Source organism: Acomys russatus, chromosome 9 (assembly GCF_903995435.1).
Source record: "Acomys russatus chromosome 9, mAcoRus1.1, whole genome shotgun sequence".
Taxonomy (NCBI): domain Eukaryota; kingdom Metazoa; phylum Chordata; class Mammalia; order Rodentia; family Muridae; genus Acomys; species Acomys russatus.
Genome location: NC_067145.1, coordinates 45,247,623 through 45,255,783, shown reverse-complemented (window position 1 = coordinate 45,255,783; position 8,161 = coordinate 45,247,623).

The following is an 8,161-nucleotide window of genomic DNA, read 5'->3' as shown; positions in this document are numbered from 1 at the left end:
TAAAGAGAGGGGATGTGGCAGAAGTAGTATTTGAAGGGCTAGTAGTCAGTTTTACAGAAGTAATGACAGACATAAAGCTACAGACTCAAAAGGTCACTCAAAAGAATCATAGATATAAATGTAAATGTTAAAAATTTAAAACTCTTGGAAGCAAAACCAAAAAATATTAATGACCTTTAAGGGAGCCAATGATTCCTTAGGTATGACACCAACTGCATAAATGCTAAAAGAAAAGAAAAGATAAACTACATAAAATGATATATTTTATGTTGCAAATAATATTATAAATAACCTTATAGCTGGGATAATCCCTAACTAAATTCTAAAGATTTGTCCTTATACCAACAGATAACTATAGTTCCCACCCCTCATCAAACAAACTTCTCTCTGCAACAGAGACCATTACAGAAAACTATAATCATCAAAATACAGACCCGTGGAGACCAGTCCCAACTAATACATCTACAGCACAACACATGCACCCAAGGCCCAGGGATCACTGTGGAAGAGGGGACAGAAAGACTGTAAGAGAAAATTTGCTGTGAGATTGTGTCTGAATTGTGTCATCCTGAGTAAGGACAACACCAGTAGACAAGCTAACTTGGGAAGGAGAAAGCTCATAAAGCATCAACCATAGACAAACAACTGCAGACAGCTAAGGAAACTGAGAGCAGGAAAAACAACAATGCCCATCAAGGGATGAATATGTTTTTTCTTAAATATGGTTTATTTAAATAATAGGGTCATTGTTATTCCCAAATGTATTACTTTTCAGCAACAAAGAGAAGTGAAGTGTGTATACTTGGTGTAATATAGATGAACTCTGAAAATATGCCTAGTGAAACAAAGCTAGCGAGAAAAGAGCATACGGTGTAGGATTCTTTTTATACACAATGTCTAGAATGGGTGTATTTAGAAAGTAGATTAGCAGTTTCTTAGGGTTGATGATAGGCGATGCTAAGAGAGTCACTACCGATGGGTGCTAACTCTCTTTAATGGAATAAATTTAAAATTAGATTGCAGTGACAGATTCAAAACTTTGTCAACACACTAAAACTGTTGTCTTGTATTCTTTAAATGGATTAACTGTATAAAAGTCAATTATATCTTGCTCAAACAGTTTCTAAAAAGAGACAGAAAGGGACTGGAAAGATGGCTCACTGGGGAATAACATGCACTGCTCTGGCGGAGGACCCGGGTTTGGTTCACAGCACCCATGTTGGGTGGCTCACTGTAACATGGAATGGCATGAGTCTTTCTAAGCCTCAGATCTCACTCAGTTAAGGATACACCTCCTCCAACAAAGCCATTCCTTTTAGTCCTTCCTGAACAGTGTCACCAATTGGGGACCTAGTATTCAAACAAATATATGAGCTGATGGGGGCCATTCTCACCCAAGCTACCACATTCAAAAACATCTGTAACTCTGGCTTTCACGTGCACTTATACTCTCATACACGTATTCCTACACACGCACGCACACGCACACACACACACACACTTAAAATTAAAGGGAGGGGGAGAACAGATGCAGCAAGCTCAACAACTCTTCCAGAAAAGTAAGTACAACTTTAAAAGCTCAATTATATTGGAGTTAAAGTGCAGAATAGCTTGTTGAATGTAGTGCAGGCAATAACTTCAAAGAGCGTTTGTAGCCTTAAACATCTTACAAAAAAAGAGCTAAATTAATTCAAGGAGTTACATGTGCCCAACATAGAGAATTACATAAATAGTTGTGGCATAAACTGGAGTGGAATTTTCAATAAGGACGTCAAATTGTTTTCAGCATGGCCTTTATGCATGCGAGCCAGTAACAAAGCAGTTCATATTTGGCTAAAGAATTTTCTTTTGTAATTAAAAATGTATAGGTTCTGCTGTTGACGGGGCTTAAGGTGTGATAACATACGTGTATGGCTAGGGTATATTGGCAATGAAGAAGTGGGGTGGGGGGACCCTGGGGTTCTGGCTGGGTGGTCATCTACACAGAGATTGCTAAGGGAAGTTCGGATGAAGAGGAGCATGGCACTGACCAGTGCTTTCTCTGGGGAAATGAGAAAGCATACTTCATTCATTCTTTATCTTGTTGCTGTACCAAACTGCCTCGGAAAGGCATCACAGGGAAGGAAGGGCTCATTTGGGCTCATCACTCAAGAGTACAGTCCACCACAGTGCAGAAGTCAAGCATGAGGCAGCTAGTCGCATCGCATCTACAGGTCAAGAACTTTAGAAAGACAGACACTGGCACTCAGCTCGTTTTTCCCTTTTTGTTTTGCCTGGGAACCCACTCAGCACACGGAGCACTGCCATTCACATTTAGGATGGAGATTCTTACTACAATTAACCCAGTCTAGAAATTCTCTCACAGATATAGCCCAGGTTTGTCTCTTAAATGATTCCAGGTTCTCTCAAGTTGACAATAAATATTAACTAGTTCATATCCTATTTAATAGCCTGGTCAAGGACTCAAAAAGACTTAAATAAACTGATAGTATAGCCCTCACTTTGGGGTAAAATCAAATTTAACTATACCAAACAGAATTGAATATTTTACCTGTTACAGCTAAAATAAGAAAATATTTTGAAAAAAAAAAACCACATTATTGTCCTACTTGCCTCATGATTTAGAAATACCTGGTGTTTTTAATCAAATCCTGCAATGTTCTCATTAGCCCCTATGAGGCTGTTTCTCAAATACAGGCATGTGTAATTCTAAGACAGCATTGTTCTTTAATGGAGCATTATCTTCACTCAATAATTTATTTGTCCAAACACCATTCACAAATTCATATTCAGTTAACAAAGGTTAGAAAAATATTGTTTTGGGGATGCATTCCTTGTGAAATAATCCCTTTTTATACTGCGCTATTGAATTTTAATTGTTTTGAAGGTCCTTATAAACAAATACAGATGTTCCTTGTGTTATAAATAATAAATATATTTCTAATGTGCTAACACTGTGGTTTTCACTTCAGTGAATAATGTACAAGTGCCTTGGTCTCATCATGAATAGGAATATGGATTCTAGAATGGGACTGATTAAATTTTAACCCTGGCTCTATTCCTTTCTAGGTAGGTTATCTGCCTACCTCAGTTTCCACATCTCTAAATTTTGATAACTACTAGGTCACCAAATTGTAACGCTGTTTGGCAGTTGAAGAAAGCAGTGCCTAGTGTATAGTAACTGCTGTTTAAACATCACTCTCATTTTCTGAGACATCTCTGCTCATTGGATTTAAGGTCTCTGCAAGAAAATCTCATCTGTTGGCACAAGTTTAGATCTAGTCTTTAAGGGCATTTATTATAAAACTTGGGATGTGATTGCCTAGAAATTTATTGAACCCATCCAAGCTTTTGATTGTCCAGGATGGTAGGAGATAAGACTCTCTTCACAAAATAATACGTATGAGAGCCAGTTTACCATTTTGTCTCAATTCCATTAAAACGGTATTCGTTATTTTTCATGTTAAGTAGGTGCTGAATTAAGAGTAGATGACCAATTGAACAAATTGTACATGGGGTCCCAGAAGAGTCAATGGTCACTGTCATCTTGCGCTAAACTGGCATCAAAGTTTCAGATGGCGATTTCCTGCTTCTTGTAGACTTTATAATATACCATGGTAAGACCCACGTTAAAATGCCTCTCTTCTATCACATGAATTTATACTATACCATAGAAAGATCCATGTTAAAATGATATCTCCTGCTTCTTGTAGACTTTAGAACATACCATGATAACACCCATGTTAAATGATATTTCCTGCTTCTTGTAGACTTTATAATATACCATAAGACCCATGTTAAAATGATATTTCCTGCTTCTTGTAGACTTTATGATATACCATAAGATCCATGTTAAAATGATATTTCCTGCTTCTTGTAGACTTTATGATATACCATAAAAAGACCCATGTTAAAATGTCTCTCTTCTATCCCATGGCTCTAGCTACTTGCTCAAATCACTATGACCTGAACCTTGGTTTCCCCACCTTTGACAACTCAGACATCTTCCCTTACCTCAGTTCACACTGGGCACAGTGATTGTTATGTTTTCCTCATATATAAAGGCTCTAGTTAGTCTTCAAAAGAAATTTTAGCTGACCTCTTCATCATCCATTCTCTCAGCCAGAACAGCTTGGGCTTGGCATTTTGCCATCAACCTCCAATATTATTTGTGATGCCAATCAGGGCACAAAGAACAAAACAAGTGTCCGTTCACCTCAGGCCCCAGGCACCGGCTAAGGCCTTTGGGTATAGAGATCCCACGTCTCATAAATGCTTATTATTAAATGTGCTCAAAGGAGGTGGCATTCTTTACAATACTAAATTAGCGACATCACTAACATGGAAACAAAGAATAATAGACTAAGGAGAACCAGGTTCAAGTGAAACCAGGGGAATTTTAGCTTGCTGCCCCAAGTATGATTGCTCTATTTCCCTCAAGTTACCAAAATGCACAGCTTCCTCTCTCCTCACCGATCTGCGATGCTTTATTAAGTTTGCTCACCACAGAAAGGATTTTAGTGCCAAGACTCAAGAGGCTTTTAACTTAAAATAACAGTAATAGTAATAATAATTTCACCTCCAGGGGGCAAACATTTCTATGGGCAAAATTTGGAGGGAGGTTGTTTGTTTGTTTAGCATTCTAAAGGAATTATCTTCTGTGAGCATATTGTACTCTGGGTGGAGCTTTAGAAGTTTCAAATTAGGAAATAATGATTCTTTTTTTTTTTAACCTGTTATGACCTTATTTGCCTGTGTGTGCACGCGCGTGTGTGCACTTGCTGTGGCACACATGTAGAGTTCACAAGACAACTTGTGGGAGCCTGTTCTTTCCTTTCTTGGTGTGGGTCTCAGAGATTCAGTTCAGGTCTTTGGATTTGGTGGTGAATGCCTTTACGCATTGGGCCAGAAGATAATAATTCAACCCTTTACATTTAAGAAAAGGCATCTGTACAGGGGAGAACATTCTATAAATAATGATGAACCACATGATATATATATATATATTTATATATATATATTTTTTAAATGATTAAATGGAAAATGTTCACAGGGAATGGAGGTACAAACCCCTAATCCTAGACATCTTCCCTTACCAGGTCCTCAGTTCAGCCGGGGAAATGGACACAGCAAGATTGTGAGTTGAAAGACAGTCCGACTGTAGGAAGACCCTGTCTCAAAACCCAAAACAGCAAAACCTCTTTCTCTCTCTTCTTTTCTTTGTCTCTCATAAGTTTCCACGTGATGAAGAAAATAGAATTGAACTTTTAAATCCTAAGTCTAGTCCTAGACTTATCTAGACTAAATAAGGTTGAATACTGGTTTTAGTAAAGGATATCTTCTGGTCACTGGTTTTCTAAGTTGATCTTTCAGCTCAGCCTGTTTTAAGTTAATATAATTCGTTTATGCGCTCATTCTTTACTTCCACCTAAAGGTGGCTTCATTGATTCTTTACTCTTATTTTGACTTATACTTTGCCATTAGCTAATTTTGTAACTGTGAGATGAAAATAACTGATAAGCATAACAAATGATATATTGTCCATTTTGAGAGCTTGATGCCACCATGCCAGAGTCCTGAAAGATAGTAAGTAAAATTCTCATTACAGTAAGTTCGTAGTAGGAGGCAATGATAAGAATCTCTTTCATGGGCCGGATATGGTGGCACACACCTTTAATCCCAAGCACTAGGGAGGCAGAGGGAAGCGGATCGCTGTGGGTTCAAGGCCAGCCTGCTCTACAAAGTGAGTCTAGGATAGCCAAGGCTACACAGAGAAACTCTGTCTTGAAAAACAAAAACAAAGACTCTCTTTCATGGGGCTAAGGAGATGGTTTGATGAGGAAACTGCACCTACAGAAAAGGTTGGGTGTGGTGGCGTGCCCCTATAATCCTAGTTCCGGGTAAGCAAAGACAGGGGATCCCTGGTGTTCACTGGCTGACTAGTCAAGCTGGTGAGCCCGGGGTTTGGTGAGCTTTGTCTCAAAAAATAAGGAAAGCTCTAGAGGAAGACACCCAACATTGACCACTGGCCTCTGCACACACATGCAATACACACAAACATGCATACACACACGAAAGAGAGAGAGAGAGAGAGAGAGAGAGAGAGAGAGAGAGAGAGAGAGAGAGAGAGAGAGAGAGAGAATTACTTCAATGAAAAATTTTGGCTCGATATATGTAAATCCTATCTAGTGACATTTCAAGAATTTTTATTACATCAGACTTGTAAGTTGGCAAAAAAATATAGTGCCAGAAGCCAGAGTGTTTAAATTGAGGTGTCTGTGGTGTAAGAGGGTACCGTATTTTAGTCCTCTTGGAGTATGCTCCTCCCATTCTGCCCTTAAGTACCCGCTAAGACCATTTGCCCTGCATCCGTTATAACATGATTCCAAATGACAGCTGGCAGAGGATGAAAACGCTGCCTTGGACTGGCGGGATCTGCTGCTTTGTGTTCTTCAGACTGCTCATCCTGGCCTGGTCACTGTCTCCAGTGTTAGTTTCTGGCACCAGAGTTGTCATCAGCAGAACAGAGCAGGTACCATTGTGTGTTCATCGGAAAAAAAAAAAAAAAAAAAAAACAAACATTTTTTTTAAAAATCCAGATGAAATCATATTGAAACAAACATCGAAAGGAACATAAGGTGAAAAGTTGTAAAAGGTTTTTAGCAGCACACTAGTGAACATGCTATGACCTGCCTTCTGCTGAGTTCATGATGCAGAGAGACTTAAGGATAAAGGATTGTTTTTCTGTTATTGATCTTTTTCTAATTTTTATACTTTGATAATTTCATACATGTATATACTGAAGTTTTGATCCTTTTTTACTTACTCTACCACCTACCTTTTCTTCTCCTCTCTGTTTTGTTCTTCATTCCCATCAACTCCTTTCTACTTTGGAGTCTTTCTTTTAAGGGGGGATCCACTGGGTTTAATTATGGATGCTTGAAGGAGCATACGTGGGAGTTATTTATCAATGTCTACACTACTGGAAAAAACTGATACCCCTTCCCCGGCACTTATGAACTTTCATGGTCCCTCAGTTATGAGTGGGGCCTCAGTGAATCCACCCTCCCATGCATGCTAACGTAGTAATGGGTCCAATCTTGTGCAGACCTTCTGCAGGGAATTCGCAGCTTCAGTGAGTTCGTGGGTGTCATATCCAGGACATGCTGCCTCTCGACAGTCTTCCCCAATTTCTGAGTCCTACGTTCTTTCTACCTTCTCTTCTAAAATGTTGCCTGACCCTTCAGAGAGGTGATTGGTTGGCTTTTTAAAAATTATTCTAAGTATCTAGGTGTGGAGGTAAGTGGCTTTAGCCCCAGAGGAAGAGGCAGGTGGATCTCTATGAGTTCAAAGTCTGATCTACATTGAGAGTTTCAGAGACCAGCAAGGTCTAGGTCTAGTCTCTCTCTCTCTCTCTCTCTCTCTCTGTGTGTGTGTGTGTGTGTGTGTGTGTGTGTGTGTGTGTGTGTGTGTGTGTTTGGGGCTGGTAAGATGACTTAGTGGGTAAATGTGCTTGCTGCCAAACCCAACAACCTGCGTTTGATTCCCAGAACTCACAGTGGAAGGAGAGAATTGGATCGCACAACTGGGCACGCACACACACACACACACACACACACACACACACACACACACACCATCAATCAATCAATCAATGATGCTGTTTTGCTGAAAATGGACAGAACCACACGTGGTTTTAACTGATTGCTTCCTGTCACCAAATTCTCGAAAGCTGTTCACCCTGGTATTACCAATCCACAGTGGCTTTAGTGAGTCTTCTGCAGGGGCAACTCTATGCCTTGAGCCAACTTCTCTGTTTGGTAATGACAACTGTCAATAAAACTGCCAGCAAAACACTATCTACTGCTTTTCTTAAAAACTTCAATACACTACAGGGTCTGTTAAGGGTAAGTTCACACAGTAAGACAGCCACTCATGGAAATAGATGCTAAGAAACCTTTCCAACACAACACAGATATTTTTCTCTTCTCAGGAATGACTTAAGTCAGTGATAAAATCTCTACATCTGAACCTTTAAAAACATGTTGAAAATCTTTCAAATGATATAAATTTATGAGGGGTGTGTGTGTGTGTGTGTGTGTGTGTGTGTGTGTGTGTGTGTGTGTGTATTTCAAGATAGGGTATCTCTGTGTTGCCTTGG